This window comes from Miniopterus natalensis, chromosome 2, assembly GCF_054644295.1.
Source record: "Miniopterus natalensis isolate mMinNat1 chromosome 2, mMinNat1.hap1, whole genome shotgun sequence".
In the NCBI taxonomy this organism is placed as follows: Eukaryota; Metazoa; Chordata; class Mammalia; order Chiroptera; family Miniopteridae; genus Miniopterus; species Miniopterus natalensis.
Window position 1 is genome coordinate 154,781,077 of NC_142082.1, and position 21,788 is coordinate 154,802,864.

General features: G+C 37.8%; 1 protein-coding gene across 2 annotated transcripts in view; it reads right to left on the reverse strand.

Moving 5' to 3' along the window:
* STK38L (serine/threonine kinase 38 like) overlaps positions 1–15,815 on the reverse strand; it is a 68,329-nt gene extending 52,514 nt beyond the window's left edge. The window contains exons 1-2 of one of the 2 annotated variants that reach the window (XM_016199114.2): positions 15,747–15,815; positions 10,565–10,640 (exon numbers count right to left, since the gene is read on the reverse strand). The gene's annotated coding sequence lies outside the window, so the exon portion shown is untranslated. Of the gene's footprint in view, positions 1–10,564; positions 10,678–15,746 lie in introns of those variants that run through there. The other variant, XM_016199115.2, reaches the window with a different exon arrangement.
* Positions 15,816–21,788: the final 5,973 nt, after the last annotated feature.

The window sequence follows — 21,788 nt, forward strand, 5'->3', positions numbered from 1 at the left end:
ACAGCTGAGATCAAGACCCATAACCAAAAAGAACCCTTTATGAAATAAGGGAATGATCATTCTATGTGTTGTATGAACACAGACACAGCTTTATTGTGATTTCCTTGGGGGCAAAACATGATGTAGGCATAAAGTGCAACAGAAAAGGGTATGCATGGAATCAAAATTAAGGAAGAGGAACTGAATTTTTATAGTCTTGTTTCATTCTGTCAGTATTTTTTTTTTTTTTTTTTTAGTTAAGTACTATGTCTGGGTACTCTTCTAGGTGCTAGGGATACTGAGGTCTCTGCTTTCAGAGAGCTCATATCTAAGCAACAGCTAAAGAGTACATATTTCACAGAAGTTTACTGTAATATTATTAAGAGCAAAACATTCTGGAAGCAGTCTAAATGTTCAACAATAGAGCTGTGATTAAATAATGATAAATCCAAATGAGTTTTAAAATGCAGCTCTTTAAGAACAATATTTTTAAGCAGCAATTGATGATGAGAAAATTATCATGATGCAATGTTAAATGAAAAAAGCAGGCTATAAAAGTGTACATAGTACATACATATATGCATGTATTTCCTATCCCTTTATATGCATACAAAAAGTCCTTAAAGTTTGTAAATTATTTTTTTCTTTTTATCTTTTCTAATTTCCTAGTTCCTAAAATAGCATTACATGCCTTTTATCACCAAGGGGAAAAAAAGCTGTTAAAGTAATTTCAATCAACACAATACCAGGAACTCTTCAGATTTATGTATTAGATTCTATCCACCAACGCCAGTCCTTGAACCTCTGCCTTTGAACTCTCAGAGAGCTTAACCTTTCCTAGGCTTTTAAGGGATACTCTACAAGGATGAGTAATACACCTTGTTTCCATCCAACCTGTAGTCTCATATTTCTAGCTGTCTGCCGAACATTCTGACTTAAACGTCTTACAGAAAACTCCCTTTAATTATGTCCAAAAACAAATGCATAATTTTTCCCCGCTGCCAACCTTCTAGCAACCAAATTACTGTCCATGGAAAAAAGCTTTCTCCTGATCAGAATGCTTGGAAAATAGCCTTAATTCATTTCTCCCTTTCCTTTCAAGTTCATTAATACATGCTGTCAAAATCTCTCTCCCAATGCACCTTACTCTTCATTCTCACTTCCACCACGGGATCAGTCCAGGCCCTGATCGAACTGTCAGTGATGTTACTGAACTGGCATTCAAGTGGGTCTTCCTGATGCCATGTTCTCCCATCTCTAAGTCACAGCTCCTTCTGCAGAACTTGGATGATGTCATTTGTTGGCTCAAAAACTATTAAAGCTTTCTCCTTTCTACCACTCCAATCTATGCCTGGCTTTTATTAAGCCCCATAATTTGGATCCACCCTAACTACTTAACTTGATTTTCCGTTACTTGCTGGTCTCCTCCCTCATCAACCAAGAGACATGCCATAATCTGTCTTACCACCAAGCCTTGGAATATCTGAACTTAAAATAAACAGTCCTCCTTTTCCCCTCTATTTGTACTTAAAGAACCTACTGAATTTTCCTCTTCTACAATGCTTTTCTTGATTACCCCGACCTCATTTGTTTCACTTCTCAGAATTTGCCCAGCACTTACTACAAATCTCACAATTAAGCATTTAATTCCACACTCTCATGAAGGTGGACTTACTGTCATATATGTTAGTCCTGTATTAAATTCATACTCCTTGAGGGCAAGGGCCATACCTTATTCTGTCCCCCATAGTATTTAGCATGACTCAGAGCTCTTAGAAAGTGCTCAATATTTGTTGACTGATTCAGCAACTTTAGCTCCAGCCTCTCTTTAACATGTATGTAGTGGTTTGGGCAGGTTGAGCACCATCCTAAGGGACATCAGAGAAGACTCTTAAGCACATTCTTACGGGGTCCTTGTAGGAATAATACTGTAGTGATGACAGGGTGGTCTCTATGCCCCATATTAGGGACAACAGAGACAAAGTTATAGGGAATAATACTGGGGGTTCTCCAAGTATATACAACTTCCAACCTCCATGAGAACAGGCACTAAGTCTTTTAAAAGACTGCTTTGATTAGAATGAATGTCAAAGAGAACCGCATAAAACAAAAGACCTGAGTGGAGTCTTGCTTATTCACAGGACGATACTGCAAAAACCACCAAACCTCACTGAGCCTCCGTTTAAATCAAGAGGTGCCACGCTGCTATTGCTCAGGAGATGGTAACTGCCAAATGATCAGAAATATTTTCACATGCGTAGTTGTAGTGCCCGTATTTACGAAGTTCTTTGGAGTCTTCAAAAGGCTCTCTACATACATGATCTTTTATTATCTGACCTTTCCTAAATACAGGGTGAAATGGACACAAAGTACCATTTAAAACAGAACTCATGTATAACAAATACTTTGTTTTACTCTGGATCTATGTTAAATACATTTACTTACCCATGTCATTCTAAAATTAAGAGCTACTTCAGAAATTGATTCAATGATTTTATGAATTTTCTTCTGTAGTGTAATATTTTAGAATGCTTAACCTATCAATACCTAGCAAAATTTGAATACTACTTAATTGTTTACATATTTCTATTTTACAATACCCTTGAGAGGTCGGTGCCACCCCTTTTCCATAGAGGAGCTCTCAGGCCTGTGGTCATCCCACCACTCAAACCCTGCCTCTTTCCTCACTCAGCCTAGGAGAACGAAGGCCAAAACAAAAATGAAGAGCTGGGACGTGAGAACTGAAGCACCATACACAGAAGGCTGTAAGAGAGCTGCCCCCAAGGCACCGCAAGTCTTCTGACTTGGCCAGCTGACTAGTGCACACATCATGACCCTGCATACAAATTTTGGGGAATGCCAGAAATACTCTCTGATGAATTATAAAAATGAGTGAGCTTTGCTGAAAGACAGGAGACAGAATACACAGTCTTTCAAAATAAGGAAAGAATATGAACATTACAAAAGAACATGGACATTACAAAACATTAACTGTTGCACTTATCCAGTCTGAGGAAAGTTCTAGAAGAGATAATAAAGCAAATGGTTTTTGAACAGACAAAGAAGGCTGGTCATTAGAAATCAGCATGGACTCAGGAAGAACAAATATTGCCAAGGAACTTTATTTCTTTTCTTTTCTTCTTCTTCTTTTTTTTGCAGATCTACAAGACAAATAATCTATTTGACTCTTTGAAAGGTTATTTAATAAACTCCACTCACCAATTCTTTTGGGGTGTGGGGAGGAGGAGGAAGGAAGATGAAGAAAATGGGCTAATAGATGTGTTTACAAATGATTAAGCAAAAAAACTCAGAATGCTCATAAATAAATTCTTTAAGACTCACTGGGCTTAGGTAATTATATCACCTATGAACTAGATAAAGCTTTTGACAACATCTTATCAAAATGTGAGGATGACCAGAACCTGGAGACAGTAATCAAAAGTGGGAGAGTAGAGTCAGAACTCAAAACAATTTTAACAGAAGATTAACTTCATCAAATGAAACTTAATAGAGAAAAGGTAAAGAATTACATTTGGATTAAAAAAAAAATCAAAAGCTAAGTATAAATTGTGACAGATTGTATATACATAAAGAACAACTACAGATTTTTGTTGAATAAAATTTGACACAAACTAAAAGTGTGAGATGGCTGCCCCCAAACATTACCCAATCTTAACCTTAGGCTGAGTTAATAGACAAGTAAAATCAGGAACAAGGAAGGTGAATGCCACACTCAGCACTGTACTGGTTCGCTCATACCTGGAGAAGTTTTCAATACTTGGCAATGCCTTATAGTCAGTACAAAAGGACAAAATAAAATACCCTCATAAACTGAAATTAAGTCCCCCTCCGGGAGTAATATCGGCATGAAGCAAATGAAGTGGAAGACATTAGCTATCAACATAAGTAATTCCAATGTGTGACTGAAGATATTTGGGAACACCCAAGACCAACAAAAAGTGAGCAGGATGTAGAGAGGCAGGATTAAAATGTGAATTAAGGAAGCTAAAACCTTGTCAATTGTGTTTTCTTCTGGCCAAAGAAGACTGTGTTAACAGAGGAGTGTTACATTAATACGGGGTGGAGGAGGGTAAGCAGAAGTTTAACAAGCAAGATTTTGTCTGCACTCCCCCAAAGTTGTCCAACGTGGAAGTGGGCTGACCACATCTAGAGCAGCACTGGACAGACACGTGCATCCTTATGAAAAAGAGGCTCCATCAGGCTATCATACTCCCCATTGAGACTCCCCATTCTGATTAGAATGACTGGCTTCCCATGTAGGTTGTCCTATTGGGGTAACAATTGCTGGCCAAATGATACAAGTTTCCACTTTACTCACAGTTATATTAATAAATTCATTAACTGGTAGTCTTGTTTTTATGTCAGTCTCTTGGTCACTTGCTAAATATAAGTCAATTCCGAAAATCCTGATTTATTTCTGGACACACACACACACACACACACACACACACACACACACAGAACTCATATTTATGGACCTGAAAAAGTGAGGCCTATACCTTAATTATGATGATCCATATCCAGATACTACACACCTATGAAGTCCTGCCTCTCTTTATGACAGCTGTAAATTTATCTAAAACTGAACCACACATTTTAAGAGAGAAAACTAACAAAATACAACACAGAGAAAGTGGTCAGGAAGGTAAAAGGTGTGAAATCCATGATATTTAAACAAATTAAACGAGCATGCTTAGCCTGAAACAGAGACAATATAAGATAGCTGATTTCAAATATCACTCTTTGGTAATAAGAAATTATCTCTAATTCTGTCATGAGAACCAGCTGAAAGTTGCATATGGAAGAACACTGTTCCATGCCTGGCACATAGTAAATGCTCAATAAGTCTTGGCACATGTTAGTTATGAATGTGTTTTAGGATATAAAAAAATGTCATGAAAGAGACATACAGAAGAGGCTATGGGAAAACAAAGAAGGAGCACCTAAGCCACACAACAGATGGGAGGTCAAGAAAGGCATCACAGGAATTACCCAAAAGAATGTGGGAAAGGGCATTCCAGGAAGGAGTATGTAAGGTCTAAGGTCAGAGAGAGCTAGTGGTTCAGTAAGTAGAGAGAGTAATGAAAAATAAGGCCAGAAATCCAAAAAGGCACCACTTCTTAAAGAAACTCAGACTTGTATAGTTTGCTAAGGAGTCTGGAAGAGGCTACGGGGAATCACTGGAAATTTTAAGCATGGGAGATATATGATCAGTTTTACGTTTTAGGAGAACCCTATGGCAGCCACATGGAAGACGGACTGGAAGAAGGGCAAGTCTGGTAGAAGGGAGATGGCTAGTTCAGTAATTTGAAGCCTGAATGAAGATACTAACACTCGAGAGCACAGACAGAATTCAAGAGGTGGTAAGGAGGACTTAGCAGCAGCTGGATGTGACTGACAAACAAGGAGGAGTCAAACAAGGCTTGAGCAACAAAACAGAGGATAATCTCACGCACTAGAAAAGTAAGTTGCATGAGAAAGATTCGGGGAAGGAAAAAGCTAAAGTCAGCTCTGGGCAAGTTGAATCCTAGTTACCTGTGAAACATATCAAGGTGGTGATATATAAGAAGAGATAGACAATGAAGTCCCAAGCTTGAAGGGAGGGCTAAGCAACATATACAGATCGGGAGTCATCATCACACAGTGGGCACTGAGGGTATCAGAGCACATGAGATCATCTAGACCCCAGAGTGTATGGAGTGTGAAAAAAAGAGGATTGGGGACAGAACACAGGACAATACCAACCATTCAAGGGAATGAAAGTTAGCTATCTTGTAATCTGTTAAATTTCTTGTCTTTAGGCAAATACTAAACACCCACTTGTCATGGATTAGAGGTAATTTACAGTAGAGAATTAAACTAGATGACCTCTACAGTACCTTTCAACTCTGGAAAAAGTCAAAGACGTTAATTTAATCCAGTATTTCTTACAATCTGAGAAATAGCTTTTTGTTACCATTCAGAAAAACTAAAGTAATACCTATTTTTATTCCTTGGCTTATTCCTTAGTCCAATGATGAAAATACATTTTGAAAAATTAGTTTTTAGTGTTTGATAATACTTTTTTCTGAAAGTGAAGGAGTACTTGGGTTACCTGGACAGGCAATCTCGGGCCCTAGATCTCATTCTTACCCTGTTTTCCCCTCTGTGGCCCCAGTTATATGGTTGGTATGAGAATGCAGTTTTATCCAAACGCCTCTTCCTATTTATTTCATTCTTCCCTTCCCTTTCTGGCACCTTCTGCCTAACTAGGACTAGACATAATTTATGGGTTTAAGTCTGAAAGGTTTTATTACATTTCAGAAATGTGCCTATAATTTTCACTAATATTTACAGTGTGTTGGTTTGTTTCCCTTTCTGCTCAATTCGAAAAACAGAGAAACACAGGTACATATACATTTTTTTATTAAATCAAACAATACTTTATTACAATAAACTGTCATTTTTGGCATAACAATACACCCAGTGTATTTCTAGAAAGGATTACTGGCAGTTTGACTTAATCTTAAAATATGGCACTGGTCCCACCAAGTGGCACCTGGAACAGGTGTCAGGGGAACTTGACATCTTTTAACCTTATGCACCTTTTCTTCTGCCCCCACCCTATGGCTCTCCTGCCAGTCTGCAAGCTTCCTTTTTCTTTTCCTGTTCTTGTCTTTCACTTTCCTTCCTGTAGTATCCATAAACTTTTATTATTACCACTAATTGCTCTAAAGCTAACACAGCTGCCAAACCCAGCCTAGAAATACAATGGATGTAATTCTAATTGGAGTCCACAATTAACTTTTTGGTTGTTCTTAGAAAACTTAACTGTATTCTGTTTCAGTTGCCCAATCCACAAGACAGAAAAAAAAATATGGCTGTAGAAAGTAAACCTATGTGAAGAAAAAAACCTAGAGTGCTTTTCAGCTCCAGCAGTCTAATACTGATTATACATACTAAGTTCAGAATCATGATTTGCAAATGAAGGTTTCTGAAGGACCAAAAAAGGTGGGACAGGGGGAAACTACAGACAATGTTTGACACCATCTGAAGTTTAGAGTCATGCTAAGTTATTAAAATACAGGAAGGGTTAAGTAGAGGAGATGGAAAGAAATCAAGGCTAGAATCAAAATTAAAGAACTTTGGCACTAGATATGACAGTTCGGGGAAATTTTTAAGGGTTCCATAAAACTTTATGGGAAAGGTAAATAATTATGTTACTACCACAATTCCCTCCCTCAAGTCAAGCGCTCTTGACACTATGCTTCGATGCTGCATTCTCCATACACAATCCTAGTTGCTCTAGGCATTCATCAGAGAAAAGGTCTTTTGTGGATTTTTTTCTCTCTTAATCTTTCTGGCTAATCGTATCTTTACCTACTCTGCTTAATCTCCCAAAAAGGAAGCAAGAGACAATGTTATCACTGGCAGTACACCTGCAGGCTGGGGGTGCGGGTGTGGGTGCGGGTGGGAAGCACAGCACAGGTGCTTCCACCAGACTGCAAGAAACAACAGAAACCCTTACAAAAGCTCAGAGCACTAACGCTGGATAAAGTACACATTTTAAAAATGGCAAATACAAAGTTATTTTATAAAGACAAGTTAATTTATCCTATCTAGCCTCATGTCCCAATCCTAAAATAATCCAGGTTCTCATGGCTGCCTAAACAGTCTTTACATCTCTATGCTGTAATGTCCTCCCGCTGCTTGTTGGCCTGAAAAATTCCCAACTCACCCTTCAAGTCTAAGCTCAAACACTACCACCTCCAGGGGAAGCTTCTTTGATTCTCCCAAACCTGTGCTCCTTTCCCTTGAGCGCTCCTCTCGCTGCTCCTTCATTACAGCAGCGATGTGCTAGTGCAATTATTTCTATACCTGTGAGTGTAGCTCTGTGGTTACCTTTGTGCTTTCTGAGGGAACACCAGTACCTTTCCATCGCTGCATCTCCTGGTACACAGGACATACCTCACAGGTCATCCCTAGGTCTCAACACTCATCCATCCAAGTCTCTTCCTTCCAATCTCACCTAGTTTAGAACTTCATTTTATCTATCTCCTAGGTGATAATGATTATTATTATTATTTTAGAATTTCTTTCTTTTTTGGAGGATATGTTTTTATTGATTTGAGAGAGAGAGGAAGGGAGAGAGAGAGAGAAACATCAATGTGAGAAACATTGATGAGTTCCCTCCAGTACATGCCCCGACCAGGGACCGAACCTAAAACCTAGGCATGTGCCCTGATTGGGAATGGAACCCACAACCTCTGGAGTACAGACGATCCAACCAACTGAGCCAGCAGCCAGGCCTCTCCTAGATTATTTAAATTAGTCTCTTCACTGGTCTTCCGATCTCTGGGCTCTCTTCCCTTAAATCCATTCCACAGACACTACTGCCACTGTAATCTTACTAAATTACAACTTTAATTAAATGTACCAGGTTGAGCAGTTGATGATGGAGAGAATGAAAAGCTGAAAAACACCTGTTCTCTAAGCTCAATGGGCTCAAATCCAATAGGGCAGAGAGAGAAGTAAATAATTAAGTAAATAAGTAAATAATTTATCAGGTGTTATAGAAATATATCCAACTCATGCTAATCCCTCGGCCCAGCATGTCCTTTCCTTTAAATGGTCAATTCATATTTCTCTTTATATAGGAAGCCTTCCTAATCTCTCCAGCCAGAAGCAATCTCTCCTTCCTCTGCTCCCACAGTGCCCTGTTACTCGCTGATCACTTTCTGAGTTTATACCCATATATTCATGTCTGTTACTGGATGAAACCTTTCTAAATGGAAGGGGAATATATTTTACTCATCTCTATTTTGCCATGGTACCTAATACAGTGCCATGCAAATAGATGATTATTATTGAATTATGATGGTTAACCTCACTAAAACATTATGAGTCTGTGATTCTTTCAGGATTTGGCAGTATTAAGAATACCAATTGGCCAAATATATGCAGTTCAAGACGGAAATTTTTCCACTCTATCCACTAAAATAGAAAATGTCTATTCTGTTTGGCTAGATAATAGTGGACATATGGAGACTATCCTCGACCAGATTTGAAAGATGTGCCCAAATGAAACAGACCTCTATTGTAAAAACACAACAAAAGGCAACTCCCTAGTTCTATAAATCAGGCAGCCGCCTCTGCTGACAAATACAGAAAATTATGAAGGGCAAATATGGTGTGGTGTTTCTGTAATGGGGGCAAGTCAATGGGCAAATGCTTAACTAAGTAAAAATGTCCAAAGCTTAGTAAAAATTAAATTCATTAAAACAAGATACTGGCACATAAAAATATTTTAAAAATGGATCATTAAATAAGCTCTTTGATCCCTCAAATAATACAGCTTTCCAGAGGGGAATACTTAGAGCTTTTATCTGTTCTTTAAAGTCTACAGCCAATTTCCTGCAACAGTGCTACCCGTAAGGTACCTCATCAAGTCCTTATTAGGATCCCGAGTTCTTTAATTTCACTTTTGAAGTTCTGCCTATCCTCCCTCTACCCCATTCCTTCATGATAATTGTTTTAGTTAAATGTAACAGTTGTGTGCAGAATGAGGTAGACAGCAACTTAACTATCATTCACTGAATCAGAAGAATTGAAGAGTTTTAACATTTCATGATTTAAAATGCAGCACTGAAATTCCAACTTCTCAATTTTGGCCAAAAACAAAGCTCAAAACTATAACATCTTTTAAGAAAACGCTGTGCTATAATGATATTTATCTGCTCCTAATTGGCTTGAATGAAGTCAGAACATCTGATTATATCATTTATTTCAGCATTAAAATTGCTAAGGGCAAAAACTGTCTCATCAACAAATTTTGTGGAGTCCTTAGCAAACTGCCTGTAACAACTTTTAATCTAAAGACCTATGTTTAAGTTTGCTATTAGAATTAAGTAAGATGTATAAAAATGCTTTATAAAACTCTAAAGCACAATACAAATATAAGATGTTACTGACATTATTCTTACAATAAGCTCTCTCCAAGAGCAAGTCCCCCTCTATAGGAAATCTGAACAGAGCCGAATTATTTCTGTATACTTTTCCCATGAGAATTTATGTTTGACATGCAAAACTGTAAATAACTCCTAAAAAGAGGAAGGAGAGAGGGAAAAAAGATAACTCAGGTGGGACTAAAAGAAGGAGGTAAATTAAATAGCAAAGGCGTTTTTGTAATAAAATAAAGCGATACAAGAGAAAGCAAACCTGGATCTTAGGGATCAATTTCTAACTCTTCCACTTCCTATCTGCCTAGGTGACTCTGGTCACTTCACTTCTCTAGGCTCCAGTTTCCTCATTTGTTAGTAGAGATTAAATGAGATAATACTTATATAAAGTACTTAGCACTATGTCTGGTACATAGTAATGATAAGTAAATGGTTACCATTGCTGATTAAATAATTATGACACCCAAACCCTAACTGGTGACATTAAGGAAGAAAAATGAGCCAAGAACATGTTAGAAGGGAAGATGACATATAGAGAGCTAAATTTATATATTACTGTTGGGAGACAAAATTTGAGAAACATAGATTATACAAAGCATTTTCATATAAATGTCCAAATTACTTACTGTGTCTCCAGGACTGCTGAAGAATCTAGAGAACCGAAGCCAATATCTCCAAGTCATAAAAGCAGAACAGCAGTGACTATATGGAAGAACAGGACAAAAAATCAAAATAAAATTTTTAAAATGTTCTCATTGGTGTATACAGAAGCTTCTTTGTATACAGGCTTTCGATTTTCTAAATTTTCATAGACAGAATGAAAGCTAGGCCCCACAGCAAAGGACAACAACTCTGCGTGCCAAAAATAGACTCATGCACAGCCACTTAAGTTTCTACCATCTTGTTCTTTATTCTGGGCACATTGCTGTATTTGTGGTTGATTTTGAGGTGTTAAATATTATTAACTCCATCATATTAAGTAATTGCAAAAGCAGTAAAGTATCCCTAAATTAGGAAGAATAGAATCCTCTCCTGAATCAGATGAAGAGAGAGCAAATAATCGTAAAAGGTAAGAAAACAATGGATGCTGCCTGTGCTTATGAGATCAGAGACTCGTATACTGTAACACAAAAAATCCATACCTGTGGAATCAATAAGATTCCGAAAAAAACAAGGAAAACAAGAGACCTTCTGCATGTGTAGCCAGAGAATCAACATCCTCTCAGGTTGTCAACTGGTCTAATGTTAATTCAGGGGACAGCAAGTAGTTTATTTAATAATTTAAAAGCTGAGCATAATACAAGTGCTACTATTATAAGCTACAGATAAATTGCCAAAGTTTGAGGCCTTTTTGAATTTACACAACACCAATGTGAATGGTTAGCTTATGATATGATATGTAACTGCTAAGGTCTTCCCTAAGAGAACACCTAAGACGGGGGCTACCTGTCTCAGTGGATTTTCAATGTAGACAAAACTAGTCTATTATGGGAAAAGATCCCCTAAAATTTCTATCAGCAAGGAGGTGAGAGTAGGTGTCTGGTTTCTTTTTTACTTAGAATAACTATTCAAAACCAAACTTGTACTTAGAGGAACACATAACTTTCCTATAACAAACCACAGTTGACTTATAAACATCTCCATGAAATTACGGGTTTAGATCCTGAAAATTTTGTCAATCAGGGGTGATAAATGAAAATAATATCCCATCACCTATTAATTTAAACTCTGTATAAAAAAATCTTTAAAAAAAATTTTGCCACATTTATCTTATTACAATAACATAAATATATGGGCTTTATATCTTGACTTTAGTTCTGCTACTTTTCCCATTAGGTTTTAAACTCATCAACCATAAATTACCCTACTGTAGGCGTTTTCTAGAACCTACCTCACTCAGACAAGGAGAGAGCACTTATTATATTCATTCACAGAGACTGTGCCTCTGGAGTTCCACTTAAAACTGAGTCAAAAGGACACTGACAAAGGAGCTGAATGGGTCCATATCTTGCTAGACAGGTAAGGATAAGCAGTACCCCTACCTCTGCCTAGATATATTTTTTTCCTAATCTTTAAATCCACTTTTTATTGTGATGCCAATACTTAGATAACCAATAAAAAATGTGAACTATTCCTGAAACTTCATAAATAAAATTAACTGGACCATTCATTCAACAAAGCAGTATTTATTGAGTAGGCCTATGCTAGGCACAGTGTATTTCTATAGTACCTTTTATTTTACAACCCCAAAAAGCTCTCAAAGTTGCCCTAACATAAAGTATCAGTGACTGAATGTCTCTCATTTTACACATGTACAAAACTCTATTCAAAATCCTGATTCAGGCATTAAAAATTTAACTGTTTGTGGAAATAAAAACTAAAAGGGCCTAAACTGGCATTTGATCATTAAACAAATTCCAACTTCACAATTCAATCCAAAAAATATCCAGTGCCAAGTGATTTTTAAAAATTACAAGCCAAATTACATGGTTCAAAAATTCCATTATAGGCAAAGGAGTTAATATAGTTATAACTTCTTATTTCTAAATCCTTAAGTATATGCTACTAAGTATGAAGTGCAATTTATCAGAAATCCCACTCAATGGTTACCTTTCATTCGCACAAAGAGCAACTTCCAAAAATTGGTTAAATATCTAACATGCCAAAAACAACTTATTTACCTGCGTTTTCATTATTTTGGAGCTCTTTCTAGAAAATTGACCCCTAAATTTAGGTGCCAGAAAAACATATTTTCCCAAATCAATTCTTTGAAACTACAGACCTGAGAAAGATCATCAAGAATGGGAGAGAAAATAACGAGAGTGATTAAGCACAGGGATATAGATATAAGCTGGAATGCCTGGGTTGCAATCCTTGTTCTACCATTTTCTAGTTATCTGATCTTCGTAACTCAGTTACCCTATCTGCAAAACGGAATAAAAATACTTACTCCATATTGTTGTTGTACAGCTTAAACACAGGTAAATTACTACATGTAAGCGTTTATCAGCAAGTAGCATTATGTAAAGTGTTTGCTTATTATGATTATCATATGACTAGATAATCCAAATCATCTACACAAATGCCTTGCCCTACTCAGAGCCTTCCCTAACTGGCCTAGTAGAATTGAATCCCTCCCTCCTTGACTTGTCCACAAAGTGCATTGTGTATTATAGTTATATGGGTAAAATTCCCTTCCATTAGATTATATCTCCTTGAAGACAGAGACCACATCTGAGTATAATGGTAGCAAAGACTGCTCCTTGTTGCCCTTCATTTCTCTCACTCTCTCTCTAAAGGTTCTGAATAATAATACCCTGCTAATTAGCAAACCTTTACCTGCAGACAGGAGCTTTACATACCAAGTGCACTTTGATAAATATCCTCTTAAGGCTTAAAAAGAAATTTGGGGGTGGGGGTGGACAAGAGGAAAGAAGGATTCACTGATAATTTTTAAACTAATGATCAAGAATATCTTTTAAAATTAATTTATTTTTAAATTTTTCTTATGCTTTAAAAGCTTATTTTCATTATCTCATTCAAAAAGCCCATGGTGCTTTTAATATAAAAATACAGTAGCATAATTTCTGCATATGTCATGTTAACCTAATCATAACTTGCCCATCTGCTGACTTTAATGTAATCACAGGGATGCTGGATGACAATATGCTTGCTTGATTCACCCTACACTATTTATGTAAAATAAAATCATTTTAACTTTACATCAAGATGGAAATCTTTCTGGCTTTGATTTTCGCCCCATTTTCCCTCTTAACAAAGTGAGACTCACTCACACTCTCACACACACAGGCCTCCAATTTATCTAGGACTACCTGAGAAAGCCCGTTCTAAATTATCCAACTTTGGCAACACAATGCCGTTGCTTTTACTTAGAGAGAATAGAACTTTTAAAAAAAGAAATGGCAGAACCGAAAACATTGCTTTGTTACCATTTTCTACAAAGTACAATTTTTCCTTTGTTTTTATAATATGCTACCTTTTGAAATTAAATTTTCAGCATAAAAACAGCTGAGGACACCTATTTACTTGCACAAATATTCCTAGTCTCTATTCTTTGACTAGGATTCTTTGAATTTGATCTCAACTTTAAAACAAATGCAAAAACCAAAGGCTAAAGAATAACTGCCCCTATTTAACATGGTCTTTCTAATTTTTTCATTTCCCAGTGGCAGGGCTTTTCAAAGGAGTACAAAAAGTACACCCTATTTGTTTCTCATTCTAAACACATCCCAACCAATGGGAAACATTATCAGCCATCTTAAAGAAGAGTGCAAAGTGCAAAGCTAACACAGATCAAACCAAAAAATTTTTTATTCATTGTACTTCTTTTCAGATCAGAATTTTTCACATAAAAGTACTTTGATGAACCTATGCAATGAACAAATGTCATCATAATTTAATAACATATTTAAACTAATTTCTCTCCCCTCAAACAGTCACAAGAGTGGCTAATTCACATACAATACCTCTCAGTTACTGGGTAGAGAGCATAATAAACTTAATTGTTTTATATATCCTGAGGCATACAAAGAAACGCAAATCGAACACAAAGAGTTTTCCAGCGTCATGTACACATATATGATTGAGACAATGAACTTTCGAAAACCTTCACTGGGTAAGTAAAATGGCTTTAAATAACAACCCTGCCTTTCAAGTAGGGAGACCTGACAAGTTTAAACCCCTCCACCCCCAGAGGCCAAAAGACACGGTCTCCTTGGTCAATCCCCGTCTTATAACCAGGAGTCTTAAGTTAAAACAAAGCTGTATCCTCGGATTTTAGCCGTAATAAAGCCAATACTCAGGCCTTTTCCGAGCAATTGGCTTCTATCAAAACTTATCAGAAGTTACGTGAACAAGAGCGTTGGTTCTGCATTTTATCAAGTGAAGAGCAGAATCACACTCGTGGACAAGCCACTGCTACTTCCAGCACCACCAGCTCCACACCCCCGCCCCGCTTCTCTTCCTACCTTTCCTCTTAAACTACGACCCGAAAAGCGAGCCACAAAAGTAGCCTCAGTGAACGGGAGGCTACTGGTGTTGAAAATAAAGTTTGTTCCTTTGCTGTCAACCTGACAACTTTCTAAAGGTGAAATGTCTCCTACTCAATCGGGGCCAACCTTGCTTATTCGCAAACCAAACCACCGCTCGTCCGCCTGCGACAGTAAAGGTGGAAAAGGGGAGTGGGAGGAAATGCTGCCTAAAAGAAGGGTCTACGGTTCCCGAGGTGGGGACAGATTTTGGGGGGACCGGCTTTGAGCACTCCCTGGCTTCTGGGAGCTGGGCGGCTTTACCGGGTCTGAGAAATGTTTAGCAATCTGACGCATCAGTTTTTAGGAACGGTACACACAGAGCCCCCACGACACACGAGCCGCGCCTAGAACCCTCCCTCTCGGGGACATCGGCCGGAGGGCACGGGACCGGAGGGCCCGGGATACCAGGAGAGGACCCACGACATTTGTTATTGTTTACCAAGCCCAGGCAGGGACGGGAGCCGGGCGCTCGAGGGCCGATGAGTGGAAGGGTGAAAGGAGCGAGGAAGGACAAAGATTCCTCCCCGGGCTCCAGGCTACCTCTCCGGACACCCGGGCCGGCATCACCTCGGGGAACAAGAGGGCCAAGGCCGTCGCCGGAGCTTCACCGGAGACATTACCAGCCCCGAAATGAGCCAGGCTTTCCCCTGGACGCCCAAAGACACACAAGATCTCTTCCTTCTGCTCGAAGAGTTCGGGCAGGTGCGGCAGCCCGGCGCCCTCGGACCCCTCCTGACCCCGGCATCCGCGCACTCACCTGTCTCCGGTCGCGCCGGCGGCCGGCTCAGCCTCCGCGCAGACCTCAGCCGGCCCGGCGCCCGTCCGCTCCCTTCAGCCAGCTCCGCCCTCGCCCCGCCCCCGGGAGGTGGGACTGGCGGCCGCGCCGGAATCTCGGGGCGGCCTCCCTGAACTCTCGCGAGCCCTCCCTTCTTGGTTTCTCGGTACTGGGCCCGTCCGACTCGGCCCTGACGTCAAACGCACCACAGCCGGAAGTAGCCTTCTGTCGTCACGCTGGCCTCCTGCCCCACCCATCTGCGCCTGGGGAATTTCTGATTGGCCCGGGAGGAGTTGACGGGAGAGTCACCGCTGCATCAACCTCACGTCATTTCTCTCTTCTCTGCTCAGAGCTGCTTCAGGCCACTTTGAGAGTGTGTTGTCACATGAGTCACAAGTCCTAAATGTGGTCAGAGTTTTTTCCAAGACTTCACAATGTAATGCAAAGAGTGTTAGAAATAGAGGCTGAGGGATAAATCTCCACAAATTCACACATTTTTCAGATTAGGAAAATATAGTCCAAGAAGATGGATTGGCTGACCAAGTTATTTTTAGTCAGTAGCTATGGGATCTAGAAGCCACCCAGGTTCCCTGGCCCCTTTCCATGTCGTTGTGGCTCAATTCTAGAGAATTGAGAGGGGCTCAGTTAAAAAACCACAGAAAAATTTGATGCCAAATATGAAATTTTTGCCTGCATTATCTTGGAAGATCTAAAATAACTGACAACACTGACCTAATTTTTCATTAGGATCAGAGAACTAGGAGGAAAATCACCTCCCTGTAATATGGCACGGAAGTGATGGCTTTGGGAAGATGATGCATTTGAATTTTAGGAGAAAACTTATTGGGCAAAACAAGTAAGAGAATTGTTCCCAATTATCGTTGACAGTTTATCTTTAATCTGAATACTGGAGGTTTTATAAAATACTCTTAGCTTTTAGATGACTAAGATAATATAGAAAGCTGGTACTGTGCTTGCAAAAAATCTGATTCAGAGATGCCAACCATTACCTTTAATTTCACCAAAAGCAGGTGACCGGTGCACAAGACTTAGGGAAGAATCATGACATCACTTCTCTCTCTTTTTTTTGCACTTATGCTTTCTCATACATAGCTAGGTAGAGTAAAAAGCACTAGTCTGATAATTAGGGTATTCTTGGGGAAATAGTTCCACCTATAGCATCTGATCATTTGGAGGCTCAAATGGCAATTGCCATATACAACCAAAAGGAGGTTTAATAGTGATCAAATATGCTTGACAGAGATCTATACACCTCCCTTCCGTGTGAGTGCGTACACGAATTCAAGTGGGTAGTATTAAGAACAGTTCATGGAGTGCTCTACAGAACATTTATGTTTTCAAAAGTGTCATACTTTTGTCATAGCATTAAAGTAATATGGACTACTCAAGGGTATCAGATAAGGATAATATGGGATAGGCTAAAACTTTGACCCCCAGTTTCTAAATTGAGGCCATTCTAAACATTCCCACAGGAGGTTGTTGAAGGTTCCTGAATTGAAACAAATTTAGAGCCAAGTGTCCGTTTGGAAGCTTGGTGAAATCTATGGACCCTTTTTGAGAATAGTGTTCTTAAATGCATAAAATAAACTATCTAGGGCTGCAAAAGAAATTGATTATGTGAATATACAGTTATCAAAATACTAAAAAGTAAATTTGCAATATAGTTATGTAGTAGGCAGCTTCTAAAATGACTCTCAATAATCCTCACCTTCTGGCACTCCTGTCTTGCACTGAGTGTGGGCTGGACCTAGTGATTTGGTTCTGAAAAAGAGAAAAAGCAAAAGCAATGGTTTACCACTTCCATCCTTAGGTTACAAATAGACTGGCTTCCATCTTGACCATCCTTTCTTCCTCTCTCACTCTGATGGAAGCCAGCTGCCGTGCTGTGACCTATCTAATGGAGAGGTTCATGTGGCAGAGAACTGAGAATGGTCTCCAGTCTATAGTCACCAAGGAATTGAGGCACTCCAACAACCGGTGAGGAACTGAAATCTGCCAACAACCATATAAGTGAGCTTGGAAGCAGATTTTCTCCTAATTGAGCTTTGAGATGACTGCAGCCCCAGCTAACACTTTAATTGCAGCATGGTAAAAGACCCTGAGCCAACAAACCCAGCCAAGCCATGCCAGATTCCTGGACCACAAGACTGTGAGATAAATATTTGTTGTTTTAAGGCACTAATTTTGGGTATAATTTGTTACATAGCTGTAGATAACTAGCAGTTACATATTTGAGTCTTTATTAATGCATTTTATAACAAGATTAGTACCTACAGAAATTTTGCAGTAGTGATGCACATAAATAGTATTTTGAGATATCTGCAACAACTTTTATGTGGTAGTAACTATGTGTGATTTCTACTGGAGTCAACGACACAGGTTGTTAATATTAGCTACAGTCATAATAGAAGAAATGCTCATTTTCTATTAGGGTTTAGTGGAAAAAAATATACATATATGTTAAAATATAAGTATACATTTTCTTTTTTCCACCAAAGTTCACAGACCCAGATTAAGAACCCTTAGGCCAAATAATAGATCGTTTGTAGGGCCTTCCAAAACTCTTACTAGCAACTTTTTCAGACATTAGAATTAAAGTTTAGGTAATAAGTCCAGGTAACAGATCTACACCATGGCCATTGCTAACTTTATTAACCTATAGTTGAACATGAATGTTTATCCCCTATCTTTCACTTATTCCCTCTTCTTTAAATTTATGCTAAATGTAGGTTGACAGACAAACATTGTAGGCCAGAGAGAGTGCAAAAAATTATGGTGAAAACATTTTCAGCACTCAGAATTCATCTGATTTTTGTTTACAGTGAAATTGTAAGCTCCTTGACTGTAAGGATTTTTAGTATTACTTTCACTCTGTTAGGCCTATTAGCAAATAACCAATAACAATGTCAATGCCAAATGACAGCAGTACTATAAATGATAATGGAAGGAAACTATTAATAAAACCTTTCCACCAAGTGAGTGAAGATGCTTTTCTATATATGTAATTTTGCAACCATAGGACATGGTTAAACCATATTTAGAGGATAATTTATTGCTTTAAATGCATTTAACAGAATATACAAAAATGTAAAAACAAATGAACCAAACTCTCAACATGAAAAAGAAAACAAAATAAATCCAAAGAAAGAATGTAAAGATTATAGGAGTCCATGACCCTTAGGTGCAACAAGTATTATAGATAAAATATGCAAGGAATCATATAGATCACTCTGTTTTTCAGATGGATGTAAATTCTGTTATAATTAACAAATTCAAATATGATTCTAAAAGATAAAGGCAAAAATTAATGCAATAGGGAATTTTTTAAAAAAGACTAAATTTGACCAATAACAACCAAAAGCTGATTCTTTAAAAAGGCAAAGAAATTGGAAAAACTTTGGCAAGACTAATCCAGGAAAAAAAGACACAAATGGTAAGAATGATAATAGAGGTGTGGAGATTTTTAAAGCATAAAAAATATGATTAAAAATGAGAGAGACAGACTATTGAGACAAGCTGGTTGAGCATTCACTTCTATGTGAATAAAAGAGTAATGTTAATTCCTGATTTGCTCCATGGATAGACAAATAAGAGTAGCTAATATTTATTAAGTTCTTTCTGTGTGCCAAGCATTGGGCTCTTTGCTTGTCCCATCTCATTTAATCTTTACAATAAGCCTGTGAGTTAGGTATTATTATCCCAGTTTACAAATGACAAAACTGAGGCTCAGAGAGCTGTAGTGACTTACCTAAGGCCATCCCAATAGCAAGTGATAAAGCCAACTACCCAGATTGCAAATAGTAAGTAAAAGAAACACTGAGCAACTACAAAAACATGGAATCTAGACAGAAACTAGTTTGAAGTGACTTGCCTATTTACAATGTGCTCTATGAATGTTAGCTATTACTATTATTATGATAATCCCATACTTTAAATGGTCTTAAGAAGGCCACCACCTAGGTGGAAGAGGGCATAGAGGGGATAAACGGTGATAGAAAAATTTTTTTTTGTAAAAAAGACCACCACCTCAAACACGCAGAGATATGGGCAGAAGTGCACTTTCTAAAATGTTTATCCCAGCATTAATTACTAACTGTGAAAAGTTGGAACTAATCTAGATGTGTAAAGATAGGGATTAGTATAATAAATTATGATGAGTCTATACAGTGTAATGTGTTGAAAATCATATTTAGATATGTATGTGTTAAAAATCATATGTAAATAAATGGTTAATGACATGGGAAGGTGTTCAGAATATATTGTTAGGTATGGGAGATTTTTTAAAGCAGGTTACTGATAGTGTAGGATCTTTTGTATAAAAATTATTTGAAGATAATATATGTGTGTATGTATATATGCACAATATACATTATTTGTATGTATGTTTGAAGATCGAAAAGTAAAACACTAAAATAAAAGTTTTCTCTCAATGTGATTATGAAAACAAAACGATTATGATGTACTGTTATACAAATAGATTTAAAAAGAAGGAGAGAAAAAGAATAGGTGTTTTTCAGTTTTTCTGGAAGGCTCTCCTAATAGAAATCCATTAATTTTTTTTACTATGGAAAAAATGGAAATTTGCTGGAATAAAAATAAAAAAATTGAACAGGCCTTTTCAGATCAACACAAAGCATGCTTGACTCCTGGCTCCTCTTTTCATAGCCATGACTTTCAAAGGGGATCTAACCCAACTGGCTTAAGTGCAATTGAGTTTGTATGTTTGAAAATAAAGCTCTGTTCTGCAAGCTTCAGGAGCCTTTCATTAGGCCATTTAATCGAATGCATGACAATCCATTCAGAACTCTTACCAGACTGCCTTCTGCAAAGCAGTTTATAAACCTGGAAACAATGACTTGTAATTGATCCCTGCTTTAATTTTTAACTGGCTTGACCAAACTGCTATTTATCACCTAGAGTTTAAAGCATTCCAAGAAGTAGGCAATTTCTCTCCAAAAGTGAAAAATCACCTATGTAAATCAGAAGCCTGAAGAAAAACATTAAGAAAAGGTGAAAAATATAATGATCTCTTTGTATTATGTTTATTGCTCTGCAAAGTGTAACAAAGAACCAGAGGGGATTTGTATTCCAAGGACCTGGTTCTGTTACCACCTATATGACCTTACACAGATCAAAAAAAGTTATCTGAAGTCCTGTTTCCTCTTCTATAAAATGGGAGAACATCAACCCAATAGTTGCTGCAAAGATGAATATAATTGTATCTGGTGAAAGCACTTTGCAAACCATAAAACACCATTGCCATAATGGAAAGAATGCTGGTCTGAAGATAGATCTGCTTGAATAATAGCTATCTCTTAGGATCACTGTGAGGATTAAGTGAAATTAAATGAGATAATATAAATTAAGTATCTAGTATAGGACCCGGAATATACTCACACTGAATTCAAGGTGGCTATTATTGTTATCACTCATACTAATAATTAGTGATATAACAAAAACACATGTTTCAGAATGAAACCCTTTTCTTTTGTCAATTACAAATCAAATGGATTCTCTACATTTAAGGAACATTTTTGCAAAATTTACATTCATGAAGAGAGAAAAAGCCCGTCAGACTTTTCTTGCTTTGATTCTTATCTGCTCTCTACAAATTTTTACAAATGTCTGATACTAACAGAGATACAGACGGAGTGGATTTTATATCTGTGAAATAAGAAATATAGTGCTGGTGTGTAAGATGAGGCTAAGCGATGGTTCAATAACAAATAATCACAGACTTTTCATGGCTTAAAGGAGTGAGGATTTATTTATGTATGCTTTATGTCCTTTGCAGGTCAGCAATAAGGCTTTGCTCATCAGAATCACTCAGACTAAAACTTTGTGCTAATATATGCTGTGGTGTGGCCCTCATCTTGAACACTGCTAATCTTCAAGCCAGAGGAAAAGACAAGATTCGAGGATCTGAAGTAGAAACTTTTGCTCACAATCCGTTGGCCAGAAGTATTTGCATGGCCCCATACAAATAAAAGGGAGCCTGGAGGT